Raw genomic sequence first — 23081 nt, 5'->3', positions numbered from 1 at the left:
GAGACTCCAGTACTTCTCAAGGCATTAAGTTCTGCCTGCAGGGAAATTTTAGCAGCTGAAATGTGAACTATGATAGAAATTATTTTGAAAAAAGCTTGTGACATTGAATACTACAGTACTAAAACATTTTATTTCTTATAGTTTGTACTATTCCAAAAATATGAGGAGAAGGACAAAAAGAAAAGAAAAGAAAAGAAAAGAAAAGAAAAGAAAAGAAAAGAAAAGAAAAGAAAAGAAAAGAAAAGAAAAGAAAAGAAAAGAAAAGAAAAGAAAAGAAAAGAAAAGAAAAGAAAAGAAAAGAAAAGAAAAGAAAAGAAAAAAGAAAGGAAAATAAAAGAAGTTAATATAACCTGTAACTTACTGGGTGCCTGAATAAACATTATGTTACCACGAGGAACAAAATAGCAGGAGAGTGCAAAGTAGTGACTGTGGTGATGGGAAGTTAGAACTATTTTATTCTGTGGAAATACTGGCTGAAAATGACAGTTGAATTACAGTGTAGCTTTTTCTGGTTTGAATATTGGCTATCCTCCCACAGTCCCACTGTAAATCTGGTATGATAAAACTCTGTACCAACATATGCTAGCTAATTTAACAGAAGTGTGTGCATAAATCCACTCCTGACCTAGGTAAACTAAAGCAATATGTGACCTGGCATTGCACAGGGCTGATACAGGTGGTTTTGCAGCCTCAGACTTTCTTTGTAATCAGTGTCTGCAGAGATCAGGAGTTTCAACGACACATTTGGCAGTGGTCTCTGTCCCTCTGCATGCACTGGGCATTGGATGAGCTGAGCATCCTGCCTGCAGTTTTGTCAAGAATCCTGTGCTGTTGCTCTAGACCCCCTTCATCCATTTATGTCTTAATGACAAATGATGCACAGATTCAATACAGAGCATAAATATTGAAGTTCACTTTTTCTTATGGAGCTATTTGTCACAAAATCATTCCTTTGGAAGAGCATTTGGATTTCATCCCTCAAGTATCACAGCAAAACTTTTTTATACTAGGATAGTATATAGCTGGCTTAATTTCATATGCTAATTCCATTTTATTTAAGATCTTCTCAAGCTAATTCTTTGAGTAAGTTACAGTGAGTAAAGGAGAAATATAAAATCTAAATATAAATATCCATGTAATAATAGAGCTGTCAGAATGATTGGTTTATGAAAGCAAGCAGTCTTCCTAACATTCCTAGACATACCATTCACTCTATTTAGGGTTTTTTTTCTCATTCTTGTGTCATTACATGATTTCTGCAATGCTGAGAAAAAAGACCTAGTTTTTTTTTTTCTGAAGAACAAGCACTTTTAACCCCTCATATCTTATAAAATGGATATAAATATAGGTTTGGTGGCAAATAGCATTGGGGTATTTAAATCATGTTTGCTGCTTAAACTTAGATATATTGCAGCAATCTAGCACTCTGCTGACCTCTGGATAGAAAATACCTCTGTCTGAATACACCTTACTCCCAATATTGTGAACAATCACTTTGCTGTTTCTTATAATTTTGCTTTCACCATACTGCTCTCCTTTGATTTCCTCCTATTTTTCATTCTGACATACACACATACTAATGGTTGTTAATATCCTTTCTAGAAACTGATTCCTGGTTATATTGCTCTTCAGGTAATAGCTAGGGGTAGGCAGGCATGGGTCCATAAAAATACAATCTTTAATCTTAAGGACTTCCTGTTCAGGAAGGACTGAGTGCAGACCAAATGGCACCAAGCAAACAATGTGACCTGCTCTGACTTTTAATGTGAATAAACAAGTCTGATTAAGAGTTATTCACTGCTAGATATTCTCAGCAATTCTGAAAGAAAAATAGTAGCTCTGCTAATACTAAAATCTTTTTTTCCAATAGAATCAAACAAGCTCTGTTCACTGGAGAACTGGAGTGTTGAATTTCCTCTCCTTGGTTAAAGGAACAGAGTAATACCTTCCCACTCCTAACACTTGCACCTCATGGTCTCTCTCTGTGACAGTCACAGATGCACAAACAGCAGCACTTTGGTTTCACCTTCTATTATTAGGCATAGTCACAGAGCCAGAGTAGTACTGTAACCATCTTGGAAGACCTTCCTTTGGAGGCTCCTCCTTCAGAAGTGGCATTTGAAGAGCTGGATCTTTAAACTTCAAGCCAATTTTTTTTCTCTTTTTTGACTCACTGAACTTTGCCAGATATAATGCTGGGTGTTTTGTTTGGAAATCAGCTGAAGACATTAGGTCTTGTTCCTGATGCTCCATCGAGGTGATGAGCACCTGTTTTTTTGCCAAGGGAAAGCTGATTGGGTAGCATGAAGAGAAATCACTACTTTTGTCCTGGATAATGCATAGATTGCCCTAATTTCTGCTATCAAAATATGAATTCCTACTCTATGATTATGATATTTTAAGAGGTTTTTTTTTTTTAAGTCTGGGTTTTCAAAGGAAGCAGTAAAATGTGGACAAACCTTTATCACAATACAGATTTCATGCCTCATTGACAGTTAAGGATAGGTAGAATATTAAAAAATATTTGCTCCCATAATTTAATTTTATAGAGCTATCTTTCTAACCAACTACTGGTTAACCCATCAGTTAAGAACTTAATTTGCTCGGCATTTAGCTAAAACATTCAAATACAGTGCTTTTATTCACACTGTCTGTTATTCAGGAAAAAGAATAAAATTTCTTTTCCCTTTTATAGCTCAAGTCTCTCCTAACAATGTGACATATCTTGGAAATGTAGTGAAACTATATTTTTTACATAGATTATTAAGACCTGTTCTACCCCCTGCTCCCCCTTTTTTATTGTAAATTACAGGGTTGCATGTAAGTTCAAAGAATTTCTGACATTCCTCTGTGCAAGGGTTGTGCCAGTGGTATTGCTTAGCTATCTTGCCATATTTCAGGCTACAAAATAACCAGGAAGGCAGTTACTTTTCTGCCTGCAATGGATTTTGTTCACAAATAAAATCAACTAGTTTTCAACAGGAAAAAGAAAATCTCAACAAACCCACCTAGGAAACTAAAACCATAAAGGCCCTTAGAACTAAAGTTGGATAGAAGACTTGAAGGCTGCTACAATATATGGCAATTTGCAGGTATACTGCAGGTATGCTTCTGGTCATTCAGGACTGCTCACACACTTCTCAGAGTAGGACTGGATTCATAGTTGTTTTGAATTCCTTTGGTTTTTAAGGGATTAAATGGAACCTAGGCCTCCATAAAAATATCTTCCCAAATGCTCTGAACCACTTATACAACATGAAGCACTAGATTTTGTTAAAAATTTGTTTCCTTTTTTTTTTTTTTTTTTTTTTTTTTTTGTTAGTTAATTTGAAAGGCCTAAACTCTCAGGTAAATCCACAGTCTATATGTACCAGAGTTTTAATGGTAAAAGACATAGTTTCAGTGACTTAAATGCAATTTGTGATTTTACATTTCACTAATTCTAAATATTCCCAGGTTTACTAGGTACTTTCAAATCTGATTAGTATCTCAAGGAAGTGAAAGGATGTTAGTAGAAAAAAGGATGAAAAGTGCTTAACTTAGCTTTCAAAATTAGGCTCACACTGCTGTTATTTGAGCTGCCTTTTTTTTCTCTCCTGTGTGTTTCGTGTTAGATGAAACCGGCTTCTTTTAAAAATAGACTGTCCTTGTTCAAGTGTTCCTTGATATACTGAAGGTAACTTCCTCTCAGTTTGGAAAAGCCAAGACAACACTTACAAGAAAAGAGTTAGGATGTGTGTTTTCTTATTTGGTTGATTTTTTTGAGTTGTTTGTTTGTTTTAATTTTTTCTTTTTTTTTCTTACAAATAGCTTGCTAAACAAGAGGTGACTGTAATGGCTCTGACAGGGAACAGGTATTTACAGGGCAGAATAGATTTGGTCAAACTTAACAAGATGCAAGGCAGTTTTAAGACTTTGGAATTAACTCAGTGGATGAGTTTTACTTCACATAAACAGAAGAAATCTTTCCCATGCAAACCACTGTCCTGATGCTTTAGAGAAACAGGAAGCAATTTTCACAGCTCATTCACACAACCAATGAAATGTGAAATAGGTTCCATGGTTAGGTGACAATCCTGGATGTTCCCTCTATCTCTGGGTAAGGCAATCTTATTTCCAGGGCATTAGGGTAAGGAGATAAACAGAGAGGAAAAATATTTATTAAGAGCAATATTGCTGTCTTAATAATAGAGAGAAAAGGATTACCCACAGGTCTATATTCTTATTTACATCTAAAAAGTGTTACTGAACAGCTGTATTGATGAACAAACAAACAAATAAAACAATTGTTTTGTTTCATCCAGAACAACTAATTTGATGTAAAATCAGTGGACATAGATATAGCATAGAAGCTTATAACAGTAATCACCTTTTGTATAGGAGAGATAATCAGAGGACTATAAAACTTCATGCAAAATCAGTTTGATGCTAGTGCCATTACAATATATATAAATAAGGTGGGAAAATACATTTCTTCTTACCAGAATTTCATTTACTTAAATGAGGCAATACAAACCATACAAATGCACAGAACAATCACAGGATGAAAGCTAATTAAATTTTAAAAATTATTCCCCCCACCTCCCCTCTCTTATAGTCAGTTTGATTGACACTTAATAGTTAAGCCAGTCCATTTGTTTCTTAAGAGTGAGGTTCCCACAGCAAAAAAAAAAGTCCCAACACAATAGTCTGTGCTGGAGTCTTGTGGGCAAGTGCAGCTAGCATGGAGTAGCTCTGAGTCTATTGAAAAAGCAGCTGTTTCTGCCTTCACTTCTGACCTGGTAGTGCACTCCAGTTATAGCTGTGTTCAACACCCTTTCACTCCTTACTCAGAGCTGTTTGTCATTCAGTGGGACAGAAACAAAATCTTTACATTAGTTTTAAACTATTTCAAGAAGCAGATGCAGCAATTACCTTTAAAAGCAATAGCTAGATGGACTCTGAATGGTGGCAGGCTTTTATTATTGCTGTCTGTCCAGGGAGCACTTTTATTGCTAGAAGTCAGTGCTAGATCTTCAATAGCAGGTGATCATTTTTGCTTCAGGCCTTTGTGTGTCCATATGGCCATGTGTGGAGAGTGCAAAGATGTATTGGGTTTGTGTGACAAGATTTTGGTAGTGGGGGGGGGCTGCAGGGGTGGCTGCTGTGATAAGATGCCAGAAGTTTCCTTGTGTCTAATGGAGCCAATGCCAGCCAGCCCCAGGATGGACCTGCCTCTGGCCAAGTCTGAGCCCATCAGCAATGGCTGTAGCTCCTCTGGAGTAACAGATTCAACAAGCGGAAAAAACTGCAACAGCAATGACAGCTGGAAAAATAAGTGAGAATATGTGAGAGAAACAGCTCTGCAGATACCAAGTAAAGAAGAAGAGGTAGGAACTACTCCAGGTGTTGGAGCTGAAATTCATCTGCAGCCAGTGGTGAAGACCATGGAAAGGCAGCTCTGTCCCTGCAGCCCATGGAAGTTCACAGTGGAGCCTGTGGAGCATGTCAGGGCAGGTGGAAGTCCAAAGGAAGCTGTGACCTCCCCCATGGGAAGCCTGTGATGCAGCAGACTCCTGGCAGGAAGAGAAGAGCCTGCACTGGAGCAGGTTTACTGTCAGGACTCATGACCCTCAGGTAGCCCACACTGGAGCAGCCTGCTCCTAAGGGTTTGCACATGGTGGTGTGGACACACCCAGGAGTTCATGAAGAACTGCAGTCCATGGGAAGAGCTCATGTTGGAGAAGCGCGTGGAGAACTGCCTTATATGGACCTCACTTTGGAGCAGGGGAAGAGTGTGAGGATTCCATCTCCTGAGGAGAAAGGAGTGGCAGAGACAAGGTGTGATGAGGTGAACAAAGCCCCCATTCTCTGTCCCCTTGTGCTGCTTGGGGAGAAGGAGATAGAGAAAATCAGGAGTGAAACTGAGCCTGGGAAGAAGGGAGTGATAGTTTAGTAGACACCTGGTGTCCAGCCAGGCTCAACCCTCAGCAAAAGAACAACTTTGCTACTGAATAAGTAGCAACTTGAATTTATTGAATAGTATTGAATAAGTAGTTTTTGTCTTGCCTTTTAATTCTACATTATGATCTATTGTGTGCATACCTCAAAATAAGAAAACAATGTGATTAATCCATAAATGGTAGCCAAACTGAAGGAGTGCCTCAATCAAATATTACATCTCTGGACTCAAAATTATTAACATGGCAATTACAAGGTCTATAGAATTGCTGACACAGATGGTTGGGAAATAATGTATACTTATCAAAGTATAAAATGGTCCCAAAGAGTTGCACAAAGGGTGGTACAGATTTTTTCACTTGCTAAATTTGTGTTTACAGTTGTTAGAGTTCAGAATGATAACGTTATAAAATTAAGACAGGTATCAACAAGTGTACAACCTTTTTCCTTTAATACTATAGCTATCACAGACTTTTAGGTAGTCAAGTATTCACTGAAGATTTGTTTTGGAAGGTTTCATAGATAAAAAATTGCCATGACCCATATATTCTCACATTCAAACATTTTGACTGTTAGTTGCTTTGTTTTGGGGTGTTATGCAAGGGTTACCTGCTAAAATAATGTGAGTGATGTGTAATTAATCAAAGCCCAGTTCTCTAGAAATTTACAGGAACAAAAATCCAAACCAAAGCCCCAAACTATACCATTTATTTTATTTTGTGACTTATCTTATAAACTGCTATTCATAAAATACCTACTCCAAAGAACTGATCATCCCAATTTTATTGTTTTCCTTCTTTACCATGAGCTGCAATCTAAAATAAAATTACATATGCTGTAAAGGTGAGCAGTCAAGAGCAACTCAATCTTAATAATAACCTATTGTTGAAACAATAATGACAAACCAATGTTGAAACAATAATGACAAATGCTTTATTTGTGGAAACACGTTACCTTGCGGATGTTCAAACCAACCATAGGCATAGCATTATCTTGAGTTACGTGTGACTGTGGAAGAGATCTCTTTAAAAACAGGAAAACATCTTTTTCTCTTAGAAAATACTCATTTTGAGAATGAACTGCTCAGAAAATAATTTACAGAGGAACAGATGGGATCTCCCCATTTATGTACTGAATCTTTCTATATACTATTTAAACTGCAGATAATTTTACTCTTTCAGAAATGCTGCTTCTTGAATTGAAATATTCAGATCACACCATTGTCTGGTGAAACAATGGTGTAAGAAGGAACTCTAAGCCTGTAAAGGCTTAGAGGTTGCAAAGCTGTTGGAGGGAAAGAATCTTGTGAGATATACTTTTCCATGCAGAGGTGTAACATGCACTTGTGGCTGAATCAAGGTATCTTTACAAAGAACCCAATTTCCAGATGTTAGAATACAGTAGTTGGTTTTGCAGTGTAGTGAAAGACAAATAATTTGCTAGTGGTTCACATATTGCACATATTTAGAGACTGAACCAGGGACAACACTCTGTGTTCTCCACCAGTGTTGTCCAAATCCCAAACAGGGCATAGGATTTTAGAGCAATTAATGCTTTTTTTGGAAATCTTTGAATTATATTTGTCACAGTGATGCTTAGTAGGCATTGCTTACTAAGAAGCATACCTTTAATCACCATTAAACAAACATTAAATTTGCAATGCTAAAATTTGCTGTAGTAGTCAATGAAATCATATGTGAAGAGTGAGGGAGGACTATCTGAGCTATTAATGGCTTGGTGCTAAATTATTTTTTTGAGTTTCTGGGAGTTAGATTGATTAATATTTTTCCCCTGTAAATTACACCCAGTTTCCAAAATTTTGCATTTTTCAGGAGGTGATGCCAAGCAGAAAGCTTTCCCTAGTTTATTTGGTTTAATGTGCAACTTACTGCATTTTGTAGTGAAAGACTTGGGCTCTGAGCTTAAATAACTACTTCTGCAAGTAAACTTGTATTATAATTAACCCATGATGAAATTAAGAAGTAGAAATTATTGATAGAAGCATGATTTTCAGAGTTTTGAAAACCAAGACCCTGCTGTTTAGCTGGTAGATATAAGAGAGGACGGATTTCTTTTATAGAAGCTGTATTACTTTAACTAGCTAGAGGTCTGGTCTGTGGGGGTTTTTTGTATTGTAATAATGTCTGTCAGCTCAAGCAACTTCCAGTTGTGTGAGAACAGCTCAAAACAATTAGTTATACAATGTTCCTGCCTTGAAAGTCTGTACTCCTAGATAAGCAAGAGAGTTTAAAAAAATACAAAACCAGGCATCTGGATTTTTCAACCATTAGGGTACAGGCTGTGGCTATGATAAGAAAATGAAATTCTCAAGGTAATTTTGGAAGCTAATAAATCAGATATTTTTTTTCCTTGCAGGTTGTTCTCAGTGGCATATTAATACCTCTGTAACATGCAGCTCTACTTCTTTCTTCTCAGAAATTACATTGGCAAGATGACCCTTTCTTCTCCTGTGCAGCTTGACTGGCAGGCTGCTGCCAAGGAGGGAAAATTATTTTCAAAGTCTGACCTAAACAAAACCATTTCTTGCACTCTCACTGGATTTTTGTTGCTTCAGGTGTTACAGGAAAAACAAATCAACTCAACTGCTCTGGTTCATAATAAGAATATTATTAAGATCCCCAAGCATAGCTGATACTGCTCTTCCAAACAAACCAAGGAACTCCATTCCTTTATTGATGCACTCTCCATGAAGGGATTATGTTTCACTTTGTTTGAAGGACCTGAGAGCCCTTATTATTTTTGTTTGTAGAAACACTGTGGTGCACATGAAAGGGACACAGAGGAAAAAAACTTTTTTTTTTTTTTTGTTGGGGGGAGAATGGCTGGCAGTTGATTGCTTCTTTTTTTTTTTTTTTTTTTTTTTTCCATTTGAAAAAGCTTCTTGGATGATTGATTTCTGATTTAGATTACCACATCCTCCCTGTTGTTCTCTGCTCTGTTTACTGAAATTTTCTATCTGCCTTGCTCAGCTGACATTTAGGATATTGATAAGGTTAAAGATAATGACTGAGTTGATTTAGAGGCCAGGTAGAACTCTGAGTCTATCGTATTTTGATATAGTCTTTCCTTTCTGTCATCCAGTAAAGATAAATATTTACTTAAAATTACAAAAAAACCCAAAAAAAACCCCCCCAAAACCAAACAAGAAATACAAACACAAAACCATGAAAAAATTCACCCTCTCTATTTTATATTTCCTTTCCCTGTAGCTTTCATAAGTTGTTGCACACCAATGCTTACCATGGAAAAAAAAAATGTAGCACTTGGTGGGAAGAATGTCAACTTTTATGAGGCATCTCATACATGTGGCAGAAAACCCACAAGACAGCTATCATATTTGTCTTTTCAAGCAAATATGCAGTTCCTGGGGCTCTCTGGTACATGCCCTTCCAGCGTCGAAATACCAAGTGAAATCTGTGGGGAAGGGGTGAGAAAAGGCTTACAGGAGTTTTATGGGATTTAAGAGGCCGCAGCAATTAATCAGATTGGGTCCACTGTGCTTTCAGTGAGCCTGGTTGACTTACTAAGCCTGAAAAATTGTCCTTTCCATGTCTCTGCATGCCCATACCCTGATTTTTCATCCACTTTGAAAGCAACTGAATGGGATATTTATGGCCTATTCCCTTTATCTGCACTGAAGAATTGAAAAATCCAAATTAGGGGCTCCATTTATTTGGGGTTGTCAGAAAACCATTATAATAAGGAGAATGCTTTTCACATTAGTACTACTGAAGTACAGTAGTTTGACTCATCTTTCTTATATCTAATTTTAACTGTACTGCTTTCCTTTGTTCTGCCTTATTTCTCAGCCTGAGTCAGCCCTGGACAAACAGTTAATGACAGCTGAGCAGGATTTAATGTAATTGGAGAACGACATGTGTAGCACAAGAAATTATAACCTTTGCACTGTTCCACCTCTGTGTCTGGCATGAAGAGGGATTTACATTTTTTGCTGCATGTCAGCAAAAGCTATGGTCTGCTAACAATTGGGGAGGGCTAGGATGCTCCTGCATCCTGGTCCTATGTCCCCTTCAAAGGCACCTACCAGTTACATCCAGCTGTGGATTCCTCCCTGGATACTTTAATGCTTGCTTTCTTTATGGCCTAAATTACCTTTACATGCAAACTGATTTGCAAACATGGACTTGCACAGTAAAGCATATCCTTTTATTTGATACGTAAAAGAAATGCTAATTATATCAGTTGTGCTAGATCCCCTAAAAAAGTGTAGTGAGGTGTAAAATTTTCAATCTCTGCCACATACTTCTAGTGACAAATAAAACCAGAAAGGAATAGATTTCATTTCACAGGGAAAATGCAATAATTTGACACATCTCCTAAGAGTTCACTGAAAAATAAAACCACCTTTTGGGTTTTGTGTATACCACTTCATTTATAGTGCAAAATGTAAATTATTGAAATATTACTCAACTTACTAATATTCCAGACCTGATTTTCCCTTTATTTTCTGTGCCAGATTCCATAGGTTATCATAGCTTTCTTCTGGATTTACAGAATATAATATAGTATAGAGTCATGACTTTTGCTGTGAAGAGTACATTTGCATTTAAAGGAAGTCTTTACACACAGTTATTAAGCTGAAGGTTATAGAGGAAAAAATACATTGTATGTTGCTTCAGCTATAATAGGACCACAGCTAAGTGGAAGACAAAAGATATTTTTAGGCTCTGAACTATTTACTTTCTTCCTGTGTCATGATTTCTACTACTCAGACCTGATGTCTTAGACTATGTGACAAAGAGTTTTGCTTTTTTTCTCACTGCCATTTTTAGAGGTCTTTTTTTGCAAGGTAAGGTCAACTTATTCCTGCAGTTACCAATTTTGATACCAGCCTAGAGAAAAGCAGTAAGAGATGGCAGCATTATAACCTCACTGAGATTGTTGAGAATTCTCGTAAAAAATCAAAAGAGGCAATTTTTTCTGCTCTCTTTGCAATTTTTTGACTTATAAATCCAAACACCCTCCCCAGTTTGGAAAGAGTGGAGATAGGTTTGGTATCACTAAAAGATAATATTAACATTAATAATAATGATAAAAAATAAATGAGAAATATAAAGCTTCTGCTTTTCAGATCAGGTTCTGCAGTGCTGAGTTGCCTTAGCAATTATTGAAAACTTCTATATTCTAATTGACATCTAATGGAATTTAAGGCACTTAAAGCTCTTCCTTATACCTTTAAAGATCATTGTAGACTGATACTGATTCAGAAGTAGTAACATTCTGTTCCAATTCTTTATTCTTGATGGCAGCAAAAATATCAGAGAGACCTAGGGAAAATTATATGGAAAATAAAGACTTTAAAATAATGCATGGAGTACAGGATGTCTTTTATGTGAACATCATATTGAAAAATATCAACTTTCTCAGCTAGATGCATCAATCTCTTCAAATCTGTGACAATTGTCTTAGATCTTGTCATATCAGCAGTATGAGGCAAATATACAAAAGCTGAGAATATCTCCTGAAAGAATAAAAACCCACCCTAACACTGAAAAATTAACTTTTCTGCAGAATGATGTTTAATAGACTGTTGTTTAAAGACCAAGCCCTTTATTTGAATCATATTCTGCCCTTTGTTAGAAAATATACTGTGCAAATTAGCTTTCATATTGATAAACACTTAAAAGAAAGTTCTCATTACTTGAACAACAGTGAATCCTTTTTTGATCTATCTTCCCCTTTTTTGAAGACTGGTTGTGTTCAGAATTTATTTTTCAGACACAATTAATTTGATTTAATTGTATGCTATTCAGCAAAATGTAATATAACTATAATTAAAGAAAAAATAATTACACTTTGGACTCTTTCATTATGAATATTTTGCCATCTAAAGGTTCCAGCTGATGCAGTTATCTATGGTTTTGTGTTCAAACATTTTTTTATTAGTTGTTGCATTAAGTTTAACTTCCATAGCTTTAGTTTTAGGCCTTTTTCATTAAGCAGTAGTACAAAGAAAGAATTCACTATGAACAAACAAAACAGAAAGAATAAAAACCCCTATAAATAATGTCTTTATTATGATATTGTAAAAAAATCAAAATTTGCCTATTGAAAAAAGGGGACATAATTTCTGATATAGGTTAAAAGGATATTTTGAATAAATAATTGATAGGTAGATTGCAGGGGTCGTTGGAGAAGACACTGCAAGGAATTGTTCTGTATTAGCTGCAGATGGATCTAGATCCTGAATGTGCTGGGGATTTCATTAAAGAATATATGACACATTTTCTGCAGTGGTTACTAACTGCTTTCATGGCTTGTCATCTGTTTTCTCTAGAAGTAGTATTAAATAAGCTGATTAAAGTTCTAGTGCAATCATGTCTTCAAATAGGGAATTATATTTACTGGTAAGGTGTTGCTCGATAAGTATTCACCTCAGATCCACTCAAACATTTATATGTATTGTGCCCACTGAATTTTAGAACCACTGAACACCTTTAAAGATGAGATTAGTCCAAAATACAACTTTTACAATGATAAAACTGTTATTATCCAAAAAATATTGTATGACTACTTATTATTTATAGCATTTTCTTAAAAAAAAACCCAAACCAGCTCTTGTCTACAAAATGCCTTTAATGAGATTTTAGATATTTTCTTACATGGGCAGTTAGAAGATTTGAATAGTCTGCAGAGGTTTGTTCCTCTTGGGAAGAAAGTTTTATAATTTTCACATTAGAATACAAAAAAAAAAAAAACAAAACTCCACCTCTCATAATTCTGGTTAAAGACTAGGCTGAGTTTTAGCAGAAAAATTGGTGGCTAGTACTGGCACAGTGGTGGAGCAGAAGAAAGGTGGGAACACAGAGGAGTTTTCTTTCTTTATATGTCAAAGCAGGGCTGCAAAAGGAAAACAGTCCTCTTCCTTTCATGTAGCCAGCAGTTTATAAATCAGTGAAAGGGGGTTGTGGCTATTGTATTTTCACCATTTTTGCTGCAGTGTTTTTTCTTAGCTGCACTTAGGAAAACCCATCTGTAGGCTTCCTAAATTAGATGAAAGAAGGTTGTCTGACCCTTTGCACAGAGGATGTGATAGTGCAGTATAAACCAACGGCGGAGTGACGGATAAGACTCAGAAAAAGTCTTGTCTTTTGCATTTACAACCAGTAAAGTGCACTGTCAGAGAAAAAGAGATAGATTAGCTGGACCACTGGTTTGATCCAGAAACTTCCAAAACACTTGCAGTGCAGCTCTGATGTAGTAATTTTGTAACATCTGCTCTGGTAAATTCACCTACTGATGGCAGGTCATAAAACCTGCACATCCTGGCAAATTACTTCTGTTATAAAAATTTTACATAAGGTAGATAACTATCATGAGTCATAACAAGGTAACAAACTATGTGTCTAGAAAATACTTTTCAAGTGTATATCTTATGGCAAATGTAGTGCAGATGTCTGATAAGTATTTCTGTAGGGATAAGAGCCTGCAAAACACAACAAAAAATCCTTAAAGACATAACTTATGAGAGTTTGGATGTTGATTGGGAATTCAGAGCCAGATCACCTGGGACCTACTGGTAGGGGATTTTTCTGCTAAATAATAACTTTAAAGAATTGTACTATAATGCATAGCAAAATAGGAAAATTTTGTAGAGATTATAAAATCTGAGGAACATCCCACAAATATCTTACCTCAAAAAATTGTTAATTCCTAACCACTTTATGTCTGTACTGTTAAGTCCAGCCTTTCAGAGAGACTAGAAAGTGAAACCAAAGAGATGAAAATTACAGGCGCCTTTTTTAAGACGCATCTCTGACTCACAGTGCTCATTACCTTTCTACATTTTTTTTCCTGGTATATCTGCCCAAAGAAGAAGTAGTAATCTTCCTGCATTGTGACAACAGCACTCCAAACATTGCAATTGACAATTTGGTCACCAACTGTGTGCTCAGGGAAAGAAGAACTCCTGTGTGATGGATCTGAATGAACAGCCTACCCCTTCCCAGCTGTATCTTCGATGGGAGGTCATAGATGCTATAGAGTGTGCCTTTGCTGACAAACACAAGAATGAATGCAGCCCCTTAGCCACCCACCCAGCCAACTTAAATCTCCTCTGGTGGACACCATAAGCTAAAGAATCTCTGTAGGAAAAGAACTGTCATTAGAAGCATTCAATTCCTTTTAAAGAAATATATAAAAGAAAACCACTCTTGGCCAAATGCAAGAAAAAATTGACTTCTCTCTTGAAGAGTTTATCTATTCATTTGATTGTCCCTTGCAAGTTAGGTGTAATTAGACCTAGTCCTCTTCTAACCCTTGTGCTAATGAGGCTTTGCTCACTTCTATTAGTGACAGTGCATTGTATTTTAATAAGGATCCCCTGGCCTGGCGCAACAGGACCCATAGATAAGGAAAAGGAGGGCAAAAGGAAATGTAAAGAAGTGGGATCAGCAGGGGTCCCCTTCTTGGCACTGGGCTCCACAGGAAGGCTCTGGCTAACTTTGTCTTAGAACTGTCATTTGTATTAACTTCTAACCCATCACCTTCCCTGGTAGACTAGCTTTACTCAATGAAGCGGGATAGATCCTTGGCTTGGCCTCTCTATCCCCTATTTCAGCAAACTGAATACAACACAAAAAGTTCACAGGGGAAGCATTTGGGGAGATGGTGTTAAGGATAGGGTCAAAAAGAGCTTTTAACTCATCTTAACATTACTATCCTTTTCCATTTCAACTCTAATCTGCCCATCAAGGCTTTTGGTTTGTTCATTCATCCATTGCTAAAAGAAAACCCCAAAACACAAAAAAACTCCAAATGGAAATTATATGTGTTTTGAGATATGCAACACTTTGCTCTATACCAGCATACTTGTTTGTGTGCTTTCTCTCTGTATGGTTGTTTTCTTGCTGATCGATTCCTGGTTAGATCAGAATTCTTTGTCTGTCATTCACTAAGGTTAGAAGGGAAAATAGTAGCCTTTTGTATCTTTTGTATAATAGTATTACATCTCAACAAGAAAAACCCTTTCTAATGAAGTCTTTTTAGAGATGCTGGACCCTGTTAGAATGTGACAGATAGACCTCTCCTTGTATGGCAGAAGGTAGAAAAGCATTATTCCTTTTTTTTCCCTTCTGTCATTCCTATCAGTGACATCCAGAAGCCATAAGCAAAGTATATTTCTTAAAGTCATTATTTTCAGAGCCTACTTTGGTATCTTCCAGATTTCTAGGGACACGATTGTGTTCTGCCTCAAATTCCAGAAGATTGTTTACATGTTAGTGAAGTGAATGCAATACTACAACATTTTCTTTCAATTTGCCATCCACTTCTCCTTTTATGCATATCTGTAAATGCTTCACCAAAAATGAAGCATTGAGCAATCAAACCAAAGGTCATCCATGAAATGCCAAGATATCAGATGCTACTTATCCCTCTAAATAACCTGGTATGCTCAGCCAGCATAGGTCATACATTGTTGACCATCACCTTGGTTAAGTTACTCTTTGGTGAAAAGGGAGTTGAACAGAAATATCAGCTCTTTTGTCCATTATTGATATAGTAGAAAATTAGGATTTATGGAGATATAAGAGATGAGTTTATGTTAGATCAAACTCAAGTTCACACTCAGATCATCAGTTAAAAGAAAGCTGGCATACAATTTCTGTCCCTACATTGTGTGGACATGATGGAGAGCAGAGTGGGTCCAGGTAGCTCGAACTCTAAGTTATTCTAAAAAGCTTTGTGATTTCATCTATTAAATGAAAGTGCTTTGTCTGGCCTTGGTTGTGTTGCCACAGAAGCTTATCTTCACTTTAGAATCTGTCTTTTGCATGCCCAGATTTTTTCCCTAGGCATAATTTCAGATGACTGGGCAAAGCTTCCTGACTCACCAAGTGATCTTCTAAATATCACCCGGCTGACATCATTAAAGGATGTTTCATGGCTGGTTCCTTAATATCAGCAAGTGCATTCTTAATCCTATATGCTTTTCTTTCCCCAGCTGACTTTCAGGAAGTTCATGAACTCCACGATCACTTGTCCCAACCCTCCACTGCTGTCCTAGCATATGTGTCCTTCCCTAGGCACCAGCCTAGGAACTTCTCCTTCAAAGAGGAGGAGAAGTTTCAGACGTGGTATCTGCATCAATCATGAGAAAAGGTAGGCAATCTTAATCTAGAAGAACTCCAGAGCCCCCAAATATGTATTTTACCACCAAATCAGAACATATTCAATGCATGTAACTGTTCTGTGTCTTTCAAAATTTTTCTCTTGTCTGCAGCCAGCTCACAAGTCTTCTTTTCCTTCCCCCTCGTCTGTACAAGTGATCTGGTCTGCAGCTGCCTCAAACTGATGGTATGTGTTGTCTGACTGGAAAGCAAGCAGGGTGATCATCTTAGCTCCCTTAATGGAAGTGTCAGAGTGCCACATAGACCTGATGCTGGTGCATGCAGGTCTTCTTTCCCTTCTATCATCTCCTAAATCTCTCACATTATGTCTCCTCTAGACACCAAATCTATCCTGGAAGACAACCCACTGGCTGTACCATGGTCCTTTTTCCTGTTCAGATTCCTTAGGAATAGTGATTTCAAGGGATACTGAACAGGCGATGATGTCACGAAGGAGGCTGGAAAAGTAGAAGATAAAAGAGAGAAAAATTAGACAACAGATTGTAAACCAAACTGTTTTTTCCCTGCGGTTGTTATAGAAAAGCTCTGTTATATCTCTTGCATAAACAAAACCAATATTTTCTGTGGGGTTTTTGCAGTTGCTGTTGGTTGTCTTTCAGTTCATTACATTACGATATCTAGGCCAATTGCAGAGGAGCCAGAAGTGATGAGAAGTGGTAAAATGTTATGTAGTAGCAGCGAATCTATAATAAAGCTGCAATCTTCAATATCATGGCCTCTGAATGCTTTAATATTTTTTACATGCTTACCCTCTTGATTTTCTTTTTAGTTTACTTTGTCTTACAGATGAGAAACAGTTAAGAATTTCCAAGGGACACGCCAGTCAGTGAGTGTGGCATGTTTAATTCAATGAAGAGGGTTATAAACTATGTTTCTTTGTTAAGAAAAAAATGGTTTATTACATCCAGCAAGAGAAAATACCCCATCCACTCACACAGAAGCAAGACCAAGATTGATTTTTGTTTCCTTAGTTTTCTGTATGTACCTGAATGCTGGTCTTGTCCTAAGTATTACACAACATTTCTCTCAGATTTTCAGTTCCTTCAAAAAGGAGGAAGACAAGATCTTGCCTTGTAATTGCCAAATATACGTTAACACTTGTGTATTCAAAAGAGATGCCAAAAGATAGAAGTGTTTGCATATTCAACAGCTACTGCCCAAATTGGGAAGAATGTGTTACTCAAATACGTATATTTAGTTCAAGAATAATCAACCATTTGCTCTTTTCAAGTCCTTTACACTTTTCAAGCTTTCTTACAAAGTCAGAGATTTCAATCTTCAGAACTCATTTTTTACGAGTCAGTGAAATCTCAGTTCTTTGTTTTTCTTAGTTATGTGCAGGATAAAACTTATATTTGGAAAATAGTATTCTAATTGTTGTTTGACAGCAAAAGCACAAAAATATGTTATAAAGTCTATTAACTTTAAGACTAATACCTGTTCAAATTTTTCTCTCAGTTGAAATGTCACAGCCATAGTTTTGTATTTCCATCTATGTAAAGTTAGATTAAAAGGATACTATTTATTGAAATTTTAATTTTTAATATGATAATAAATACCGTATTTCTTAGTTTGTTCCTAGTCAGTGAGAACATACGTTAATTATGATGGCTTATCATATACAACTGAGTTTAAAGTACAAAAGTCTCTAGTGACAAGACTGTGGGGAAATTTTATAACCTTTTTTTTAGCCTTTAACTTTTATTTTACAATGTGTCTCCTCAGTAGCCAACATCTGCTGTACTCTAGTATATTTGATACCACATTTTCATTTTAGAGAATCAGCAAAACCTGAGTTTGCTAAATGAAGATAAATAGTTAAGAAATTATGAAAAATATATAATTTTACTCTGTTTTCAGCTATAGAAATAAATAAAACAATTAAGATGTTTTAGTACAAGATTTGGCAAACTGCAAAGTCTTTATCATCAAAGACTTTTTGCCCTTAGGTCAAAGTTGTGTGCTTTCTTAAGTATATTTTTTGTAACACTTGTTCTTTTTCAGAAAGAAGAAAGAAGGTAACAATGAAGATGTTTGAAAAATCGTTTATCAGACTACAAGTCCCCTGGTGTGTTGAACAAGGAAGAAATCATGGAGGTAACTTCTGCCCCAATAGATCCCAGATCTAAAATCTTCTTTGTAAACAGAGCCTTTGGTTTAGTACAACTGGATCATAAAGTGACAAGTTTTCCTCTAGAATTTAGCCTAAAGCCTCTTCTGGTCAGATTAACTTTTTGTATTCAGCTGCAGACCTGGATTAACCCCTAAGAAACTCTATTGTTTCTCTTCATTGCATATATCCCCATGTCTCCTACTATCTTCTTTTTACATCGGACAAAGTGGTACAAAGTTTAATCCGTGATAAGCTTTTATTTTTTTTTTTTTTAAGTTTTACATATTTGTTAAGACTTCTTTGACAGTTGTCTCCCTTTTAATGCAAACAACGCATCCAAATAGAAAACATTGTCAATAGAATTTTCTAACCTGAAACAAGAGAAGATAGTTAGCAGGACAAGCATCCTTTTTGCAAGGACAAAGATGCCAGCCCTAAATCCATTGTCCCTTACTTTTGTCACAGTTGTGTGCAGATTGAAAGCACACCCATGTACAAGGCGCACAGCTCTTATTATAGACCTACTACTAGATTGTGGTTTTCAGTGAAAGTGTTACTGTTGTGAAATGTTAAAGTATCTCTCATTAGAAACTTTTTAAAAGCTGCTTTTTAAAACAGCTGTCTCTCTGATAGAACTGGTGGGATGAACTAAACTGAAGCCCTGATGAAAGCAGTTTTAAAAGTGGGTGCTAGAGTAAGGAAGGAAATTGCATTATCTAGGTCCCTACCTAACTACCTGTTTACTAGTAAAAACAGGCACAGAAATAATGTAACAGGGTCACAATCCTGAGCTGGATAATACAGCTCTCTTCAGTTGGAAATGCTCTTTGTAATTAAGAACTTTCTGCAATATTTCTATTGTTATAATAAAATACATCAGCAAAGCCAGCACTTTTTCAAAAACGAGCTAATTTCAAGGAAGCTCCTCTGGCCTCATCACATGAGTTTTGCTGAGGTGTCTACAAAGCAGTGTTCTCTATGGGGTAGAGTTAGGGCTAAACAGAGATAATCCTGTCAAGACTTTAAGATGTTTTCAGAAACTCAAACCAGGGCACAGTACAGCAGATTATCCCCTGGCCTTTCACCTCCAAGGAAAGCAGACACAGTATTGAGAGATGAGACACAGCTTTTAAAAGGCATATATTAGAAGTTTCTAAACTGACTGGCATTAGCTCTATTCCTTCAAATGTTTCCTGCCACCTTTGGATGGCACTGTTATACACCGGGCACAGAGGGGTCATATTTACAGTCTTTCTGACATTCTCCATCTCCATAACTTTGGAGAATCACTTGTAAGAGAGATTTGTTTCTTCTGACAATTTCAAAATGGCTTTCTTTGGCATTGTTTTGCTTTTACATTACTTTTCCCCATATTTTCATTAAAAAAAGGGAAAAATTTGAAACTTGTATTTTTGCTTTCAAGGTTTTTTTTTGTTTTTGTTTATTTTTTTTTTTTTGGTTTTTTTTTTTTTTTGGTTTTTTTTTTTGGTTTTTTTTTTTTTTTGTAGTTGTTTATTTGGTTTTAGATAGGAAAATAAATGGAAGTATGGGGAGGCGGTAATTTCCATTGTTTCAAGCCTCTTTTTTCAAGCAAAAATATTTTGTCAAAATTGTTTTAACCACTGGTAGGTTTTAGATTGAGTGTATTAATAGACTTCAGAAACAGAATCCAGAGATCAAGCACAGGAAGTATATTCTGAAGCCCAGAAAGCAAGGTTGTAATGTCTCTTTTCCAGTTCAAGGTCTATATATTGCCATTGCTCTTTTCTAATATTTCTGAAGCATTTACAAATCCTCTGGCACTCAGTGAGGAGATAAGGTAGATGTGTGAACACACACTTTACATACAAAAGGCATGGTAACAGGAACCAAACCATATTTTCTACCAGACTTGGGACTTCTGCCTTGATTACTCCTCCACTATAGTACACTTTCTCAAGCAGTTTTGTTCAGGGACTTCAGGAGATCTTGGCAGTGTCAATAGGACTTCAAAAATGGAGAAGTCTGGATGTGAAGCATATTTCTGCCTGAGCTCTGGAAAGATCAGGTTTGCTGAGTAGCAAGAAAGCCACACTTGACGCATCCAGAAAACAAGACAGTGATGAGATGAGGTAATCACTGATGGAGAAGTGGAGAATAAGACAAAGTTAGATCAGCAAGAAGAGGTAAAATTGCACAAGCTTTTAACAGTTCATTGTAACAGTGTTAGTGTGGCGTAGTGAGAAAAACACATGTAACATTTCCAAGGAGATGGGTGTGCTGCTTGACTGATAAGCTGGTCTCAGTTTGCACGGATTTACCTGAGCAATACCTACCTTAGGGAGAGAAGAGTGCTGTAGACATCAAGGTGTGACATGATGGTAGCTTCAACTGCCAGTGTCATGGTGGAAGAAAGCATTATAGAGGTGCTGAGAAAATGGATGGGTAGCTGGATTTGGAGGCCATGTGTAATCCTTTCAGGTGTGACATTCTCATAATAAAATGTGTGAAAATTCTCTCTTTCCCTGAAAAAATGTTTTTTTTGGCAACCTGCTCTCCTGTCTCTTTCATGTTAGCTGCAAAGAAATTAAATAACCATGCAAATTTATGGAGCTACCTCAAAGGAATGACAGAAAGTGTCTGTACTGCAGCATGTACCTCCATACTGAAATTACAGTACTGCTGTACTTCACTTTTTTCTAATTGTTGTACTAATGAACTTGATAATAGGGGTTGCCTGAACTGTGTTGATGTCAATATCAATTCAGTTGTCAAAAGTTAATATGCTAAAAATTAATAAAAATACACTTATGAAAATATACCAAACACCCAAACATCAAAGGCTTCTAGGCCCAACTCTATGGAAATTGTGCTTCATGAAATTCCATACTCTTGGATTACTAGAAATTTGGGTTGAATTTCAGTGTAAGGATTAAAGGTAAGGGTATTATTCCAAAAAGATATTATCTACTGGTGGTAATTGGTAGAGACAGAGTACCTATGTTAATTAATCCATTGATATAATCCAGTTTTGCTGCTTTTATTTTCTTACTCAAAAATGCGGATGATATATGTTGTGATTCATATGACCTGTGATTCATACAATTGTTTGGTCACCTAAGGAAGTATATCAATTGATTTAATCTAATTTGTAATAGGCCTGAGTTCCACAGTCTCTTGCTCCTCTTATTGATTGCTGTGTTTGTATAATGATCAAATACAACTAAAAATTAACACTGCTATATTTACTAGTCAATTTATAAATTAATTTTTTAATGTACCCAGCACTCTTGACCTATCTACTTTGATTTGTGCTTAAATTGGAGCAATTACAAATTACATTACTTTTTCACAACAAGGCTTTTCAGGATCCGGACTTGTTTTTCTGGACCAACAGCCATTGTAATCTTTGTTTGCAAGTGAAATTAAGTTGCTATGATTAAGCATTTTGGTGGATTAGGAGCTAGAATGCACCCATTTTATTGGATCAGTCTTCCAGTTGTCATGGTATATTTAGCAAATAAGCTTTTAAAAAAGGATATTTGAAACATATAATTACTTCTATTTTTCTTCTACTTTTTACTGACATTACAAAGCATTGATATCAACCTGAATTTCAACCTGAATTTCAGTGTTCTAAAATATACATCTGGAACAACACTCAAAAATGTCCCACAGGGCTATAAAGACTGTTCCTGAAAATTAAGTTTTCTATCACTAGGTCAGTTAATGTAAAAATTGAAGTGACATACACATGACTTGGAGAAAAGATACGAAAAAGTGCATGAATTGTATGTTAACCCCAAGTGAATCAATGCTTCTGGAAGTTTACTCTGTTCTCTGAGACATGTTACTACTCTGTTCCCACTGCAACGTTTCCTCAAGGAGGAACAACATTAATAATATAGTGAATGAAATCCTGTTTTAAACACATAACTTGTAGATGCCATGGAAAATCCTTTGGAAAAGGGTGAAAACCAACTGTAATAGCTGCTCAAGTAAAAAGTTGTGCAGAAGTTAATCTCATTAAAATATGGACCATATTTCTCATATCAATGTAGTTCTGAGTGCAGGTTAAGACAAAGATGTTTCCTTTAATGACAATTAAATCTATACAGTTTCCAGATGATAACCCTCTAAGCACTTGAAAATTTGTCTGTGAAGCTGAAGTTTGTCCCCAAGCTGAAGTTTTTCCCTCAACAGTATTCCTATCTGTGTGTAACTTTCTTAGTAATTTGTAAATTTCATAATTAATTACATGTGAAAAGTAACAAAACAATGCATTTAGTCTTATCTAATAGTCCTCTTGCCTTTCACCTTCTTCCTTTTCCTTTACTCAGAAAAGTGACCCCAGAAGGAAAGTTACTGTTGTCTTTATATCATCATTAACTACACTCATAATCAGATGACAAATAATGTCTTTCAGGAAGAAGTGTAAGTATTTCCAGTCAAGAAACAGTCTTATGAGACCAATGAAAGCTTGAAGAGTAAATTTCTGCTAGATCTCATCATTTAGTAGTTTGACAGATATTAGCAGGGAGTTGCTCTTTGCATATATGTGTCCTGCTGGATGCATTATATCCAAGCAGTGGATGTTTGTCTGTAGCATGCACTTCTGATCCTTATGAAGTAGTTATTTCTTCATAGCTTTACGGTAAGCATAAATAGTAGACCCTAAATAAACATGACAGGCATCTTACTCAATCCAGTGATGGACATAAAAGGGACAAGAATTTGGCATCTCTCATGCAATTGATAACAAAAGAGAAATGCAAGAGTCACTGAGAGAACAGCAAATCTGAATTATTTTAGTTTGACAAAAAGACTTGCTGCCTGTGCCAGTAATCTCTGGATTGCTACTTTGAAACACTTAAAAC

The sequence above is a fragment of the Vidua macroura genome, chromosome 2, assembly GCF_024509145.1.
Source record: "Vidua macroura isolate BioBank_ID:100142 chromosome 2, ASM2450914v1, whole genome shotgun sequence".
Classification (NCBI taxonomy): domain Eukaryota; kingdom Metazoa; phylum Chordata; class Aves; order Passeriformes; family Viduidae; genus Vidua; species Vidua macroura.
The sequence above is the reverse complement of the archived record's forward strand: the minus strand, read 5'-3'. Positions refer to the sequence as shown.